This window comes from Polypterus senegalus, chromosome 3 (genome assembly GCF_016835505.1).
Source record: "Polypterus senegalus isolate Bchr_013 chromosome 3, ASM1683550v1, whole genome shotgun sequence".
NCBI lineage: Eukaryota > Metazoa > Chordata > Cladistia > Polypteriformes > Polypteridae > Polypterus > Polypterus senegalus.
Genome location: NC_053156.1, coordinates 176,677,208 through 176,686,316, shown reverse-complemented (window position 1 = coordinate 176,686,316; position 9,109 = coordinate 176,677,208).

Below are 9,109 nucleotides of genomic sequence, written 5' to 3'. Positions count from 1 at the left end.
GTCCTAAAACGTACAGCGCTCTGATATGCTGAGAGTATATCAGGTCTGACTTCACAGTACCTCTAAAGGGCAGTTTTTTAGCATATTTTCTGGAACTGAGAAGTAGCATTGAGAAAAGGAAATGCAGTAAGAGAATTTTTATAGGATGATTTTGTTACGAAAGATGGTTGAGCCATGCTTAGTTATTATAGCCATCTGTCTTTGCATCCTTTCCTTTTTCTGAACCTACTTTATCAATCTGTCCGGGTGCTGGAGCCTATCCTGGCAGTATTGGCATGGCAGGACTCACTCACACAAAAACATTCACATCTTTGGGTTCGTAGAAAGAAAACTGGAGTTCCTGAACAAAAACTTACATGGGCATGGGACAACATGCAAAGTCCACAATTTAAATGTTTTACTTATTAAAAAATAGTGCATTTGGATGAAAGAGTATGTGACCTGTTTTAACAAAAATGCTTCACTTTTGATGAGGTATTTACCATCTTTGGTCGAGCCCACATGCAAGGCAGTCTGTTCATCATCCTTTCACACTACATTTATTGGTCTGCTTCTTCTCCCTGCATTTTTCTGAACACTCCATTTTTCCTCCGACATACCAAAGACATGCATGTAAAGGGGATTGGGAGCATTGATATGTGTATAACTGTGCCATCCTGTTTAAGTGGCTGCCAGCACAGACTTTGCATGGCCTGTGACCCTGAGCTCAATTAAATGCTTTCAGTGATGGATGAATGAATCTATTCTGGGGTATCCTGCCTTTTCATTGGACGAGTATTGCATGTGTAAGCGCAGCCTTCCTTACAAAGGGACTGTGCCTGTGCATAGGCTGACATAGGCCAAGGCCTGAAGTTATCACTATTTAAAGATGACACAGTTGATAGCAAAATGCAAAACTACAAATAATTAATAAAATTCAAAATATTAGCAGAAATCATAGTATTAAATAAATATAACAGAGAGGAAATAAAACTAAAGACATAATGTGAAAACTGGAAAAACAATAAAATGAAAAATACAGTGTAAAAGAGTAATCAGAAGACAACATAAAGGTTTGGGGTTTCTGGCCCCATATACTGAAATATGATCCACAGTACACAAATATACAGGTCAATGTACATGACAGCCAAAGATGGCATCGGCAGACATTTATGGAGGAGGGGCCGGAAGTGGAGGAATGCTGGGAAGGAGCCGTGGTGGAAGATGGGATTGATGACGTCATGAGTAGTGGACGGAGGAAGGCCGGAAGTAGCGTACTGCGGGAAGCTGTAGGAGGGAGGCTCATGGCGGCGGTGCGTCTTTTCTTCTGTAAGAAACAAAAGGAGAAAGGTTAGTACCCCGCCACTCCCTGCTGGCGTATGTCTTCCCGAACGTATTAAGGTCCGTCCGCGGCCTCCTACTCGCGCGTGCGTGACAACAGGTAAATAAGAAAAATACTTGTGCAAAGGGATAACTACACCAAGGACTAATATGAACAGACTGGACATTGCAAGGAACATTTCATGATGATGATATACCTACTTTAGACTGTCTTGTTTTCTCTGGTTCAAAGGACATGTTTAAATACAAATGAGTAAGAACTATCAGTCGCCATGTGCTGAATCAGCTGTCTGTTGGTTACAATATGAGAGCACCTCATCTGCTTCTTCATCCCCTGAGAAGTGTTACACACAAAAGTAAGTGTTTTTTTTTTATCTGAGCCAGTGGTTGGTGCTGTCCAATAGCACTCTCTCCTTTTCTCCCTCTGCAGACCCTCATCAGAACCCACCCACTAAAGACGTCACGTCTACCGCCCAAGATCCTGTCTAATGATGACATCACTTCCAGATCCCACCTTTTCCTCTTCTCATTATATAAATCTGCCACCGTCTTGTCTCACCTCAGTTCCAAGTTGAATTCTCATCTATGCTTGTGACTGAGTTTTATTACAGGAGATAAAGTGTATATGAATTTCTTAGTCCTGCTGCAGGGCTGCTGGTCTCCACACGTGTTAATGTGTTTTCCAATTGAACCTGTTAAGCTGAGAGTGAAGCTCATTTATTCCTTAGTCATAATGCTTTTGTCAAGAATTTTTGTTTTTCTTGCTTTTGCTCAAGTCTTAAAAAAATAAAATCTTTTCTGTGTTAGGTGATTCCGTTCTTGTTTCATATTTTGTTTCTGCTTTTCTGAGCAGTTTCCCTAAATGGAAGTCTGGGTGGAGTCTCCAAATGCTTCTGCAGCCTGGCAGTTATTCATAGCTGTAATAAAAGAAGCTTCCAAGCTATTGCCAACTATTGATTACTCCAGCATATCAAGTCAAGGCGGAATTCAGTCTGCAAAGTTTACTTACCTGTTCAGAGACACAATAAGATCAGTTTAGGGGCTTTTGACAATCCTAAGTAGGCAAAACCCAAAATGTTTTTTTTCTACTCAGCCTGTCAGGATGGTATGATGAACATAATTTAAAATTCTAAACAAGTCCTGCTGCCTCACAGATTCTGGGTTTGAACCCCATGCCCAGATGTTTTCTATGTGGAGTCTGCACATCTTCCTTGTATCTGAATGAAGTTACCTCCGAATACTTCTATTTTCCTCCTAAATTCTCAGAGATAGGCTAACTAGCAAGTGCTATGCAGTCGTACATCCATATGAATTGGCCCTACATTGGAGTGGTGCCCTGCCTTGAATCCAGCATTGCCAGAATGGGCTCCAACCTCTCACCTCCCTGAACAGGATTAAGTGGGCTTGTGAAGATGCAACTCCCTTCACAACAGTGTAAGGGTATATTTGCCATCACCAACTTTTTGAAGGACAGGATAAATTCTCATGGAGGTGTCCTGATGATTATAACTAACTGTGCACTGTCCGTCCTCAGTGATATAAATAAAATTTTGATAAATGGCACGTAACCTGCATCCTTTCAGGTGCACATGAAGGGGAGTAGGACGATGTCAGCAGCCAACAGGTGATGCATCTTAGAAGGATTTTAGTTGATTTTAATCAAACAATCCATAATTTATAAACCTTCTAAATAATGTTCACTTTACCATGTCTTTCAGGTCAGTTTGACATTCCATTGAACTTTAATGGTATTCCTCTGCATTATCTTTGTTCACAACTCAAAGAAACACCTCAATGCCATCTGACTTTTAGTAGAATGCCACAACTTTACAAAGAAGCAAAAAAAGTTTACAAATGCCACATTTTGTACAGCTGCTACACATTTTGAAACCTGCTACCTCCTTTGGGTCAATTGTGACCCACTATTTTCTACTCTCCATTTATAATAGTTTGTTTGTTCATAACCAACAATAATCCCTTAAATGTCATCTGTGTGAGTTCCATAATTCAGAATCAGATCAGAAAATCCATAAGGCACAATACAATTTTACAATATCATTTATTTTTGTATAGCCCAAAATCACACAAGAAGTGCTGCAATGGGCTTTAACAGGCCCTGCCTCTTGACAGCACCCCAACCTTGATTCTCTGAAAGAAGACAAGGAAAAACTCCCAAAAAGAAAAAAAAACCCTAGTATAGAAACAAAAATGGAAGAAACCTTGGGAAAGGCAGTTGAGAGAGAGACCCCTTTCCAGGTAGGTTAGGCGTGCTGTGGGTGTCAAAGAGAAGGGGATCAATACAATACACAGAACAAAACACAAGTAATCCTCAATACACTATAACAGTAAAATAAAAATATTACAAGTACAGAGTAGAATTCAATAGTAGATGAGATCCCATAATATGATATGGATTTATTTAGAGTCCTGGAGACCTCAGTCATCAACTGCCTCCCCCAATTGGCCATTCCACAGCTGGGATAGCACTGGGCCAGCCAATTTAATGAAAGGACCTCCTACCCGACAATTCCTGTGATCCTCCATTAGGGATGACTTTACCTTAGGCAGGCAAAACCATTTGGCAGATGGGCCGTGGCACCAAGTGCCATGTTTGAGTACTGAGAAGCGAACAGAATAGACAGAATAGGTGAGGGTTAGTAACAAATTATAACTATCATATTACTTATGTTTTAGTGCTAATGACCAACAACAGAGTAGTCTGTACAGTTAATCAGCAGCTCTAGTCAGGATGTGCTAAACTAAAATAGTGAGTCTTCAGCCGGGAATTGAAAGATGAGACCGAAGGGGCATCCCTTATTGTAGCAGGTTTAGGGGCTCTGTAACTAAAAGCTCAACCTCCCACTGTTATTTTATTAATTCTTAGAATCATAAGCAGACCAGCATCTTGAGATCTTAATGTGCGCTCTGGTTTGTAAGCCATGATAAATTCAGACAGGTAAGCCAGACCTTAGCCATTTAAGGCTTTATATGTTAAAAGGAGGATTTTGAAATCTGCCCTAAACTTAACCGGGGGCCAGTGTAAGGATTTAAGAACTGGAGTGATGTGTTTGAATTTTCTTGTTCTTATAATAATTTTTGCAGCAGCATTTTGGATTAACTGGAGGCTGTATAAAGAACAGTTTGAACATCCACTGAGCAACGAATTGCAGTAGTCAATCCTACTAGAAATAAATGCATGAATTAATTTATCAGAATCCTGTTTATTTAGAAAGCGCCTTAATCTCTGTTTTATCAGTGTTTAAAGACAAGTAGTCCTCATCCATCCACTGCTTTAACTCACTAATACAACTAATTAAAGACAATATTGGAGAAACTTTATTTGATCTAAAAGAAAGGTATAACTGGGTGTCATCTGCATACGAGTGAAAATTAACATTATGTTTCCTAATGATAAATCTCAGTGGAAGCATGTAAAGTGAAAACAGTAAAGGTCCCAGTGCTGAGCCTTGCGGGACACCATATCTCACTTCTGTGTATAATGATGGAGTACTGTCAGCACATTTCTGTACATATTGGAATCGATTTGATAAATAAGAAGTAAACCAAGCAAGCACAGTGCCTGTAAGCCCAATATCATTTTCTATCCTGTTCGGTAAAATAGAATGGTCAATGGTGTCAAGTGCTGCGCTTAAGTCTAAGAACATAATTACAGTGGAGTTGCCTTCATCAGAAGATATCAGAATGTCATTTACAACATGCATTAGTGGCGTTTCTGAACTATGACCAGTGCGGTAACCAGACTGGAATGTCTCAAATAAATTGTAACGTGTAAGATGTTACTGAGGTTATTGGTGTCTACTTTTTCTAGTATTTTGATGAGAAAGGGTAAATTTGAAATAGGCCTATAATTAAGTATGTGTTGGTCTAGGATTGACTTTTTAAGTAATGGTTTAATGACTGACACTTTTAGTGCATCAGGTACTGCAATAATGAGTTGATAATGTTAAGAATAGGCGCAGTAAGAACATCTATTGCATTTTTTACTAGTTTTGTAGGCACTGGATCTAAAGAACAAGTATTAGGTTTCATTTTAGAAATTAAAGTTAAGACTTCGTGCTCAGTTACAGGATTAAAATTTCTAAACCGTTGAATGCAAGGTGAGACAGTGTCTGCCAAGCTAGTATGAGGGTTGCACTGTGATGCTGGGATCTGGGATCTTATATTTTTAATTTTCTCTTTAAAGAAGTTCATAAAGTCTGTACTACTATCTGTTGGTATTTTGCACTGTATATCTGAATTCCCATTTTTTAATTTAGCCACTGTTCTAAACAGTACCCAAGAATTTTTATTATTGCTATGTATTATTGTAGAATAGTATTCTGAACGAGCTTTAAATAGAGCTTTTTTTATATTTTTTAACACTTTCTGTCCATGCAATTTGAAAGACCTGTAGCTTTGTCATTCTCCATCTGCGCTCCAGTTTTCGACATTCTAATTTAAGAGCTCAAGTGTTTTTATTAAACCAGGGAGAGTTTCTATGTGGTTTGATCAGTTTTGTTTTAAGGGGAGCCACTGTGTCCAGAGCATCTATCAAGGTCACATTATAATGTGATGCTAGCTGATCTAAATTGTTTTCAATGTTTACATTTAATGTTAACTGATCTAAATGGGTTTCCACAATTACACTCGACTTACTCAAAGTTTCACTGCACTGAGTCTGCATTTGAAGACATTGCAAATTTTAAAGAACAACTGGGTAGGCATTAGTGACTGAAATGAGACAGGAAAAGTAATGTTAATAAATTAGAGTTGGAGATTCAACAGAGAGTTCCCAATTTATTGCCAGGAAAGTGTGGAAAAAAAAGGAAAGTAGCTTTGGCTACACCGGTTTGTTTCAGTTACTCACTGGTCCATACTGTCATGCTTGGGTCACAGATTTGCACAGAAACACAGGAGGTTGTAGAGACATGAACTTTATTCAGACACTGCAAACGAACATTTGTCTCTTTTTCAAAAGTTTAAACTCCATGACAAGACAGAGATGACAGTTCCGTCAGGAGCAAAGAATGTCAGAGAGAGAGAGAGAATAGCAAAAACAATCAATTCAAGTAATGACAGGTGCTGAACAAGCTTTTAAGTATGCAGAGTACCATGCAAGAGGCTTATCATGTGACAGAGGTGTAAATAAGGTAAGGAGCAATGTGAAGGTAGTCTGTCAACGTTTTTCAGGGCTTTTCCCAGGAAGGTCTGTATTCTCTAGGGGAGCGATCAGCCCCCCAGCTCACAATACAGACACCACATTTGGTGTGTTGCCCTGGGATATACAGAATATCCTGGAGACTGGGTGAGGTAACATTTCAGGCAGGTCAGCAGTGGACTTGTAGTCATTTCAGTCTGTGGTGTAAACTTCAATATCCTCCCTTGGTGTTGCCTTTCGAAAGGAAAGTCTCTCATAAGGTTCTGACAGACCCACATAAATAACAGAGTAAAGCAATTAATCCATAATATCTCATAACTGCACTTGAATATTTTTGTGAAATGTTTAACTTTATTTCAAGTATTATAAAATTATTTTCAACTTGTACTTAAAAATACTCTGGGAAAATATTATACTACTCTTCACTGCTTTTTGCCATGACATCATGGCTCCATACACTGCTTTCTGTGTACCCATACATCCATTTATCTTCATAACTAACAACTCCAATGCAGGCTTACTGTTGGAGTCTACTGAAGCATGACCAGGGTACATCAGATGTACACAATATCCATATTATGCCACATAGCATCAGTAAGCAGCATAGTCTGGGGGAGAAGAGTTCTGGTCCCACTTGCTGTTGCCAAGTGCAAATGACATCTTTTTGCAGAACTGTCTATTGTTTTCTGAAACTTTGCGATGTGAGGCGTTTCATATTTAAAAACTGCACCCTTCCGTGACCCATCAATGTAAGTTGTGCTAACCTAATGTGAACTGTGCAGTATGAAATAAAGATAAACTGTTCGTGATTGAGAGGAGAGCTGAAGGACGTGTCCTACAGGATATGAGATTTCAACCAAGAATGAATCACACAGAATGCATGATAAAAGCACTGTAGTTATGTAGGAATATGTCAAACGAGGATACGGATACAAAATTAGTGTTTATTTAAAAAATGTAAAGTATTTGTAAAATGGAATGAATTACCTCACAGAGCATTCACCACATAGGGACCTTTAAATCTCAGTCTAATGTTATTTTGGTTAATTTGAGGTGAACAAATACTTGTTAAGCATTAATGTGTGTTTCTGTGTTTTAGAATGGTTTTGCTGTATTACTATTTTTCACATTTTGATGTTATTTGGTTTATTTTTGGTTATTTCCCTATTTAAGTTACTGGCCTGGCCATTGATGTCTTTTGGAGGCTTCACACCCATTTCGCCATGTGGAAAAGCACATTGCATGATATTTTGTCAGAGGAGATGTCACATTTGACAACTGATCTCATTGTCTTTACAATGTCATATTACACAACCCAGAATCAAAGCATAGTTTCAAAAGTAATGCAGGCTTGATGATTTTTTTGACAGCTAATAATGTGATGCCTGTATGAAGGCTTTCCAACTAAGGCAAGTTCAGCCACAACCTCTGTACTTTTGTTTTTTTACTTTTTCCATTCTGTCAGGGTATGAAACACTTGAAATATCAGGCAGGTGAGTCTCCCGTCTGTTCACACAGTTCAGAATGCCCGAATTCCTTATCCCATGTGGCTGAGTTCTATGCAATGTACTTCTGGGTGAGCGCTCATTGGTTGTCAGCTCTCACACATACATAGCTTATCCCCATGACTTAACAGAAAATCAGACTTATTTGATTTAGTCAAAGCAAGATGCAGATTGGTCTGATTCAGTTGGGAAGGTCACTAATGCAAGATTATGGAAATGAAGTCCGCAACTGAAAATTGCTGGAGAAATCTTGTTACGTGACAGGATCTTAAGAGTTTTGAGAAGACAAGGCCTTTCAAGCCAGCTTAGCCTTGTCAGCCTCTTTTCACCTTCTTTGATAAAAGGATGTCTGCTGTTAACAGTGACAAATAAAGTCATGGCTCCTTTTGTACACTGTAAATGATATAGAAAAGTATATTCTTAAAGCTGATGATTAACATATATTCAAAGAGAATCATAAGCACATATGAAAATAAGCTTTGTATCGTAATGCACGTTAGCATGGCAATGGTTAAGTCACAAAAAGGCTTGTGCCTGTGCATTTTTTATTTTTCTACCAATATTTCATGAGTCAAGGTCAAGAGTGTAGAAAGAGGCTAACAAGCAGGCCCCCCTCTTCTCCAGGTGGGTAGCATGAGCTGAGAACTAGAGATAATGGTGGCAGGAACTGAACCGGTTCAAGGAGGAGAGAGAGCCTGCCAGATGGCCATGATGGATAAGATAGAGGGTTGTGCTCATTAGGCTGGGAAATATTGGTGGAACTAATTAGACCAAGGCAACGGGGAATTGGAGTCAGGTAGGAGTGTCGAATGAACTGAGTGAGGTAAACTTTTCATAAGGACTACAATAAATGTAAGGCAGCCGAGTTACTTATTGCTCGAGTCATCTGATTTGAGTCCATATGTGCATTGCACATAAAGCTCGATTCTGCTGCCTGTCCTGCGATTCCAGGTGTCCTCTCTGGGCCAAGGGTGGCTCATCTCTGGTTTGCCAATAACAGTGACAAACCACACCCTGACTGGCTCCCATTCAATAGCGTCAATATGACAGAGTAACTAAAACTCCTGCTTCAGGCCTCAGCCCACGTTGGTGTGGTAAGACGAGTCCAAGGGTGTTTTAATAGTTT